The following is a 10000-nucleotide window of genomic DNA, read 5'->3' on the forward strand; positions in this document are numbered from 1 at the left end:
TGACCTGTTCGTAATAAAATTTCCATTGTATTAACCGGGCAGTGGTAGCGCGAGGCACGCTCGCCATCCCGCTTGGCCTAGCGGGATTCGCAGCAGGTGGAAGGCGCGCTGGGAGAATAGCAAACGTCTTCACGGTAGTCTAAATAGTGACAATGTTCATGGTCAATCTCTGCTTTGATTCCGCTCTTTGCCCACATCTCTTCTGTCTCTTCCTCCCCATTAATCTTGCCCTCTTTTGTTTCAATTCTTCACTTCACCTTCCTCTTTTCCCTTATCGTCTACCTCTAGTTCCACGTCTAACCCTGCCTCTCCCCTTCACCACCCGCTTCTCCACCTCCCACTCCTCCCCGCCCGCCCTTCACTACGTGACAAAAACTCCGTCACTGGGACTGGACTTTCACCTGCGTCGACTCGGGTCAACCTAACATAACAAGAGTCAGTGGTTTATATCATGCCGTTACGCACTGTCACTGCAATTTTTTTTTTTTTTTTTTTAAGTACTCTTGCAGGGTATGGCTTTCGAGAATGTTTTTATTGCTTCTGCTTAATATTCATACCTGCCATGAACATATGTCTCTTTCAAAAGGTTTTTTTTTTTATTCTATTGCAAAGAAACCTCTGAAATCACCGCCATTCTACTTTACCAATAATCTCACGGCCAGGTCGCATCCCCATTCCACTCCCTCTCTCTACTCCCTGCCCCGCCATCCCGCTGCAGTGCCACCGGAGTCTAGTTTCTTTCAAAGCTCACTCCCCTAAAAGTCCCGTATCCGCCAGCTATACGTTCCTCCTGGCTATCCTCGCTTCGTCTTCTCTCCTATTACACCGCCCGGAGGATTAATGTTTCTAATATCTGTCAATTCTATGGGGAAAGTATGAATATCATGGGAGTAACTTCGGTGTAAACAGGAAGCAAATGGCGATTATGTCTTTCATCTGCATAAATGGACTATTCCGTAAGGATAGGATGCGGTGTTAACGCGTGCCGTATTACTACTGTGTACGCAAATTACGACAAATACATACTTTCGATTATGCATTTTCTAAACCACCAGCAAATGTTCTGAGCATGATCCAATCATTTAATGTCTACAGCCAGGATTCGACTGTTGATAGACTAGGCATCAGATTATACCTGCTCTTCTCTGAATAATGACATTAAAATGCAATGTACCTGCTATTTTTAAATGCCCTTTCAAAAACGATGAATAAAAAATAATCAACTACCTAAGCTCTGTGGTTAGGCATTTATATCCTATACTCGAATCACTGCTTTTGAACCACTTCATTTGACTTTTTAAAAGAATTTATACCACGGATAACACAAGCATATTTCCCCACACTAACCCACATGGAGGAAACAGCAGCACCCGCCCGCGACCAGTTTTGCCACTCATAATCGCATCATCACTGCCATCGCTGTGACCAACAGACCGATATATATTCCCGATCTCCAGCCCGAATCTTGTGGGATGTGCTTATGTGGGCATGAAATCTGCACCATCTCCATCATTTTACTTCTTTCGCCACCATCATTATCATCAATCTTGTCTTCTGCTATCCCATTCTTTTTATTCTTCGTTTTTATCTTCTAGCGACAGCAAACGTATCACCAAATCCCTTTATCGCTATATTCATGAAGTTAATCAACAGGGACAGAACCATAATGACAGGATGAGTATCAAAGAACGCCGGAGCGAATTGCTTCATGATTTCTGAATCGAGTCAATCCTATACGATGGATTCCTTCTCTAAAGCGTCCGTGTAAATGCCTCTCCAACCGTAACATGGCTGATGCGGAAACAGACTTTCATACCTTATTAATTATTAAAGTTTTTATTCGAAATACTAATGCTATTCGTTCACATAAAATAGTTCTAAAAATTACAATAAAATGGAATCCTTTCCGAAGCAAGACATTTGAAGAAGAAAAAACGCAAAATCACAGCAAAGAAAGTACAGATATGTCTACCTTATATATGCATATTCGTATCTCTGACCCACTTCCTTTTTTCTTCTTCTTCTCTTTTCATGTAACTGCAATTCTCTTATTTTTTTTTCCATGCGGTCTTCAAGCTCCATTCCATCTTTACTATCATCTGCATCGTCATATCCGTTTATTTCTAAAACATTTCTTCATTTTCTCCCTCGATATCAACAATATGTCATCACAAACTAAAGTCATAGGGATTGGTGATGGTGATGATGGTGATGGTGATGGAGATGAAGATGAAGATGAAGATGAAGATGAAGATGAAGATGAAGATGAAGATGAAGATGAAGATGAAGATGAAGATGAAGATGAAGATGAAGATGAAGTTGAAGATGAAGTTGAAGATGAAGTTGAAGATGAAGTTGAAGATGAAGATGAAGATGAAGATGAAGATGAAGATGAAGATGAAGTTGAAGATGAAGTTGAAGATGAAGTTGAAGATGAAGTTGAAGATGAAGATGAAGTTGAAGATGAAGTTGAAGATGAAGTTGAAGATGAAGTTGAAGATGAAGTTGAAGATGAAGTTGAAGATGAAGATGAAGTTGAAGATGAAGTTGAAGATGAAGTTGAAGATGAAGATGAAGATGAAGATGAAGATGAAGATGAAGATGAAGGTGAAGGTGAAGATGAAGATGAAGATGAAGATGAAGATGAAGATGATGATGAAGATGATGAAGATGAAGATGAAGATGAAGATGAAGATGAAGATGATGAAGATGAAGGTGAAGGTGAAGGTGAAGGTGAAGGTGAAGATGAAGTTTAAGTTTAAGTTTAAGTTTAAGTTTAAGTTTAAGTTTAAGTTTAAGTTGAAGATGAAGATGAAGATGAAGATGAAGATGAAGATGAAGATGAAGATGAAGTTGAAGTTGAAGTTGAAGTTGAAGTTGAAGTTGAAGTTGATTCTAAGAATAACTGCGTGAAAAGTAAATTTAGCGCAAGTGTGCTTGGCAAAAGTGTGCGCACAGAAAATTATTTTTAAAAGCTTATCTCCGATATGGCTGTCGCACCTGTAGGTCCGACAACCCAGTTGTAATGCATGTTAAACTCGCCCTTACTGGCTCCTACGCTTATTGATGGCTCACATATCACTTGAAAGAGGTACCTAACTCTTGATAAATCACACAAAACGAGGAACTCATTAGGAGAAGAAAGAAAAATGGACCCGATACAGTTTACTGAGTTACTATAAGCAGTTGAAAGCCTAAATTATGTAAAGGGTCTGCCTCGCTAATTAATAATTCACAATTTCGTTACGAAAGTTTCTTCTCTGCTGTCTTATGCTTTCCTCGCCACAGAGTCAGAATGAATTAATAATTGTCTGACCGCCAGATATGTTTGGCACTGCATGATATTTTATTACGTTATCTCGTTACGTTAACTTTTCGTATTTCGGCCCGTTAAACATAGGGTTAGCAGTTAGCTTAGGCATAACAATTAACCCACTGCCGCCGGGGAAAGTGAATAAAAGATGGGGAAATGCTGTGCTCGTTTTGTTATATTTTTTTGTGAAACCAGTTTAAACATTAATCTTTCATATAAAATGTAATATCATAAATCTTAAAATGGTTTAATCAAAAGATAACATCATTTTATGAACTCTCTCACTGCGCCTCTTATGACTGTCATTCTTCTCCCTTTTTACGCTCTTCATCCTTCATTCTTCTATTCCTCGTTTTTATTCCAATCCTTCACACTCCTTCCACATTTCCTCTCTCTCCTCTGATTCTGTCTTACTCCTTCATTTTCCGACACAGGGGCGGCGAGGTCGGGTCACGTGAGGGCCAAGAGGGCTGGGCGTGTGTCACGGGTCACAGCCCTTCCTGCCCCGGCGGATGTCTCACTTCCTCGCCGCCCTGCGCTGAGGCCTTCGGGCGAGATGAGTGACAGATGGTGGGAAGGGCAAGGGGAGAGAACGACGCGAGATGACCCGAAAATATGAAGAATTAAGGATGTGAGAGTGGCAAATGAGAGCAATCTGAGAGCCGGGGAAGACAAAAACAATTTGCCCGGCTATCTAAAGGGCCGGGTTTAATAGTGAAGGGCAGGGAATTTAATGAGTGAATGAGAGGGATAAATGTATGCATGGATGGAAAGAAGTTAACTTAGTTGGCAAGCAAACACTCATCTACGATTCACCAACTGCCTACGGGTATGTTACAAAATCTGATCATGGAAAGTTAGGAATGGCAGAGAACGCTAAATAGTGTGGAGGAGTCTCTAATATTGCGAGCGAGGTGGCATTGTTAATTATCAAATGGAAGAAAAGATGAATTAGTAGAGGTGGAGACATTAACGGTAATGTTTGGAGTAGAAACATCAGTGGAAACTAAATGCCGAAACTACAATGACTCATAATTCTGAACTTAAGCATTGAAGTGCATTTGGTAAGATTAGGGACTCCAAAATCAGTGCCCGGGCGCCTTGTCTTCGCAGCTGCAGTGCATTCGACGTCTAAACGCCCATTTAACCCAGCCATTATATGTAATCTTGTCTCGCATCTCCCACGTGGCAGGATCTCTCACAATGTGTACCGGAACTATGTGATGCTTCAAGGGAGCAGATAAGCAACATAGCATGTAACCCATCCGCGACTCCACAATTCGCCCGTCTAGCTCTACTGAATTTCATAAACTGGTGACCTGATTTCCGGTCAATTCTTCTACAGCCAGCTTAACAAAATGACAGCTCCGGCATGTAAGCCATTCTACGAGCAGACTGTGAGATGCACTGTCAACCTCTCTAAGTCTCGCGACCCCAACGCACCCTACGATGACCTCAGTGCTGACGATGCAGCTGAAATCGTTTCTATACGCAGCATGGTGTGGCGCCCCTCACTCTCATTCCTGAATTCATGAAATACAACTGGGTCACCGAGCTTATTCTGAGGAACTAAATAGCTTCCTGCTGGTACATACTTTATCAACGAAAGAAAAACAGTGGTAGACGGAAGACAGAACTCTAGAAGTTCACATCTTAAATACTGTTAAGTACATGATGGCTTTATGCGACGATTCATGTTTTTTACTGTTATAGCTAATGTACTTTCAGTACGAATGATAAGCCATAAATATCCCGAGTAATCATAATGACTGTGCTATTTCTGTGGTTGCCAAAACGATTATTTCAAAATCAGATTATTGCTGTATATGACAACCTCATTAGCTATGCATGTCTCTGCCTGATCTCATGACGAAGCTAGAGGCGTATTGCATTGTCTCGGCGTGACATTAGCATCTGCCACACATAATAACTGTGCATAATCGTATTCGTGAACCCGCAGTGCATGTCGACCGGCGCCTGACCATTACCCTCGTGAACTCCAAGCGATCCACGACAAATCAGCTTTGGTGAACCGTTCACGTGCTTCTAGTGATCGATCGGTTCTCTTTCCGATGTTTGCACTGTAATGTAACGTAATGACACAATACTCTCCATTAACGTGTGTTATAATCACCTAAACGTTGCATCTTTCCCACTCGTGTCTCGAGTCAACAGCAAGTGCCCCCTTCCGCCTCACTATCAGGCTGACCTCGACTCGCCTTAACCAGTTTCGCTTGAGCAACGGATTGACACTGTAAACGTGGTTTCGTAAGCTCTTCGGCGTTCTCATTTTTTAAGAGGCGTGTTTTAAAGATAACCTTTATCTTAAATACTTTCACTGGAGAAAATAAATAAGATAGCATATAGCATCGAGAGAAAATAAGTGAATTGCAATGTACAACATTTATTCAACTGTCTTAAGTTACGCGTTGCAATTCTTAGACACAAAAATACTTAATTACAGTGTCACGTTGTCGTTTTCTTCAAAAACAAGACACCAAAATCATATTATTTTAATTTCAAAGACTAGATTGACAAGCAATTATAAATAAAATAGCCAATGTTCGGAACATGACACTCACTGATAGTGATATATATATATATATATATTATATATATATATATATATATATATGTGTGTGTGTGTGTGTGTGTATATATATATATGGACAGGAAAGGAAAGACAGGTATGTCATGCATGAATATAAAGCTTCAAAATAAAAACAGAATTTAGATGTCCACACGTTCATCTCCCTTTTCTCTTAGTCTCATATAAGCAGGAGTTGCCATCACTCAAATGACACACACACACTAATTTTCACTTATTCATCATCGCACGACACGAACAGCACTTCCGACCCAACCCTGTTTTGATACAGGGACAAACATGGTTCATTTGAACTGTCGGCCTGAGGTCAAGAGCACCCTGTCGAACTGCCAGGAAATAATTTGTTCCGCTAAAATGACCCAAACTTAGAAAGAGTATTCTGTTCATTCATGAAAGTCAGAGTCCACACTCTATCCACTCATATAATCCTACAACTAATGCATTATTTTCTTCCAAAAGAAAGCAGTTACCGAGGAAAGTTGAATGAAGTTAAATCATCCGAGTGAAAGTAGGCCTATATATTTGGGAAACATCGCAGCTGAGATTATGTCCATTCTCTTTGTTTCTCCACACCTCTCAACTCCCCAAGCTCTCTATTTCTCTGTATCTGCCATGGACAGATTCTCTTCCGCCTTTGAGGAACAGAAAGCCCAAGCCTAACTCTTCTGCGCCCCCTCCCCCCCTTCCTTTGCTGGTCTTGAATCCGTTAAATCATTCTCCTCACGGGCCCCACATCCAGCACCTGGTACCAATCGAGAGATTTTCCGGCAGGTAAGTGTAAACAATACCAGCCCGAGAGGCGTGTTAGTGCCCCGTGGGTGCGGGGAGAGGGAGAAGGGTAGAGACGGTCACGCCTTCTGCTTTTGGGAAGGAAGCAGGGGAGGTGTGGAAGAGCAGACGCACGTTGTTTATTTGTATGTGTGTGTGTGTGTATGTGTGTGTGTATGTGTGTGTGTGTGTGTGTGTGTGTGTGTGTGTGTGTGTGTGTGTGTGTGTGTGTGTGTGTGTGTGTGTGTGTGTGTGTGTGTGTGTGTGTGGGTGGGTGGGTGGGTGTGGGTGTGTGTGTGTGTGTGTGCGTGTGCGTGTGTGTAATAAAAATATAGGCTACATACAGACATTCCTGCAAATTAACATCGTGGTAGCATTTCTATTAACCATAAAGGAACCAACCAATCTGATAACAGCGCCGCTAGCAGTGTAACGGCACGCGTTCCCGTATACAGTGACGCACGTAGCTGTAGTACATTATACTAGTGGTTGTAAAGTTGCCCGTCTAATCCCCACAGCCCCAACGCCCTGCAGTGGCGGCTTCCTCCCCTCCCGAGGGAAGATGGGCGTGGCTGCTTCGGGGGAAACGCGAGCGGAGGGAAGGAGGGAGTGGGAAGCGAGGGAAAAGGAGGAGGACACTGTAAGAGGGGCGTTAGGGAAGAGAAGGGAAGCATGCCCAGGAAGGAAGAGCAAGGAGGTTCAAATGAGGTGGAGATCCGGACACAAAGAGAAGGGAAGGAGGAAACAAAGACACAAAAAATAGGAAAAGGGATGAGAGGAGAGGCTAGATGAAAATGACAAGAAAAATCAAATGGTAAGGGTTGAGTAATATATACTTACGTTGTGGCTAATGTTACTGAATTTATCTTTCCTACTACTGCCCTTCATGGTATCCCACTGTTTACCAAAGCAATTTATAGTCTTTATATCCTTATCGTTATTTATTACTGTAGAAATAGGTTTAATCAATATTCTTTTAAGCAATGATTATCGTTGTTATTATCATTGTTAAATCGTGTTTTTTCAAAGCCTACACGTTGAAAACCATTCTGGAGAAATAAATATTTTTGACATACTTGATATATCATCGGCTATTTAACCCCTGTAACTAGCACGATATATCTTACGTTTCTATATGCATGAAATATACCATAAAATACAGAGAAAGTAAAACAAATTTAGATGGTGAAAAAGAAAAATCGAAATTTATTCACATGAAATAAAGAGAATATCTTGTGTTACAAAAATACGATTTATTTATGTTAATCCTTCTACCTTCTCACCCGCCTAGTTATAATCAAGCACTCTATTTCATCAAGAATTTTTAAAGAAAATCATCGCTTACTATTTAAATGAGTTTGTGAACATCTTGGCAAAATAGAAACGTGAGTGTCTTTTTAAGTCCTGTATTTATTATTGTCTGGTAAATACATCCAAACGATAAATTATGGAATATATTTTAAAATGTACTTAAACATATACGTGTTTACTTTTCCGAAAACAATGTCAACAATATATTTTACTTTTATAATTCTTTGTAATTCGTAACCCCTAACCCATGGACACACCCATTCCTTTAACACCTTAGCTTAAAAACTTATCTGACCCTCCTGTACTTAACGAACTAGTAGTTGATGTATTGCTTTTCTATCCTGCTGGTTGAGCTAGCATGCAGCATATATTGTATTTTTTGTAGTAAACACACATTAAGAGTAACTTATAACTTTAAAGACAATATTGTATTTTGAGAAAGACCCTGTACGAGATTCACCGGATATAACAAACCGAGAATGCTTATAGACACACATACACTCATGTGCACATGTTTGTGAACATTCTGGGATATGCAATGAGGTTGGCCTACAGCACAATCCTACTTGGACCGCGTGGGCGAGGGAGACTATGATTATAGCAGCTGCCGGGAAGCTGATCGATAGTTCACCCCCCTTCCACCGGTCCACCAACCACAAATATATTCACCTATACCCCAAAATGATTTAATTCTAATTCATTTACATGATTCAGTACATATGCTGGCTATGGACTAAATCAGTGGACGTGAAAATTATCAATAGGCCTATCTTTGGAGCATTCCCATCAACGTCTTACAGCGTCCCTGAGCAAAATACAAGCTGTGAGACTGTTTCTCCAAACAATACATGGAGGCATGAACATGCGAGAGAATGTCGATGTCACAAGCAAATGTACAAATTAACATTATCCATTCCTGGGACTAGTGATGTTTTGTTAATGAACCTGTGCATTTTATTTTTAGTGGGCCACACTGTTGTGTTATTAGCCACTACGGGAATATATCATATGCAATATGCTTATAGGCCTGTTTATCATATGTATGTATGTATGTATGTTTACACACACACGTGTGTGTGTGTGTGTGTGTGTGTTTGTGCATGTATGTATGTATGTATGTATGTATGTATGTATGTATGTATGTATGTATGTATGTATGTATGTATGTATGTATGTATGCACGTACGTATGTATACATGTATGCATGTATGCACACATGCATGAAAGTATGTATACATGTATGCACACATGCATGAAAGTATGCATTCATGCATGCATGCATGTATCTGTACATGTATGTATGTATCTATATATATATACATAAATATATATTTATATATATATAATATGTGTGTGCGTGTGTGTCTGTGTCTGCGTCTGTGTGTGTGCGTGCGTGCGTGTGTGTGTGTGTGTGTGTGTGTGTGTGTGTGTGTGTGTGTGTGTGTGTGTGTGTGTGTGTGTGTGTGTGTGTGTGTGTGTGTGTCTGCGTCCGAGTGCGTGTGTGTCTGCGTCCGAGTGCGTGTGTGTCTGCGTCCGAGTGCGTGTGTGTGTCTGCGTCCGTGTGTGTGTGTGTGTCTGCGTCCGTGTGTGTGTCTGCGTCTGTGTGTGTGTGTCTGCGTCTGTGTGTGTGTGTCTGCGTCTGTGTGTGTGTGTCTGCGTCTGTGTGTGTGTCTGCGTGTGTGTGTCTGCGTGTGTGTGTGTGCTTCTGTGTGTGAGTGTGTGTGTGCTTCTGTGTGTGAGTGTGTGTCTTCGTCTGTGTGTGTATGTCTCTGCGTCTGTGTGCGTGCGTACGTATGAGCGCGTGCGTGTACGTTTAGATACACATACTATGTATATGGTGGCTAGTATGCTTTTTGGCGCCTTTATCAGTACATTTGTAAAACCGTGTACTTGTAAACTTCATAGCGTTGATAACCTTTTTATATGGGAGATAATAGTTTATATTCACTAGCTACCTAATGAAATGTATTAATAAAATATCTACGAGAATAGTAAATATA

At 40.9% G+C, this 10000-nt stretch overlaps 1 protein-coding gene across 5 annotated transcripts in view; it reads right to left on the bottom strand.

The window, feature by feature from the left end:
- The window catches only part of LOC125029206 (protein MTSS 1-like), a 192244-nt gene that overhangs the window by 181437 nt on the left and 807 nt on the right, over positions 1 to 10000 (bottom strand). The window lies entirely within an intron of this gene.

The sequence above is a fragment of the Penaeus chinensis genome, chromosome 9 (assembly GCF_019202785.1).
Source record: "Penaeus chinensis breed Huanghai No. 1 chromosome 9, ASM1920278v2, whole genome shotgun sequence".
Classification (NCBI taxonomy): Eukaryota; Metazoa; Arthropoda; class Malacostraca; order Decapoda; family Penaeidae; genus Penaeus; species Penaeus chinensis.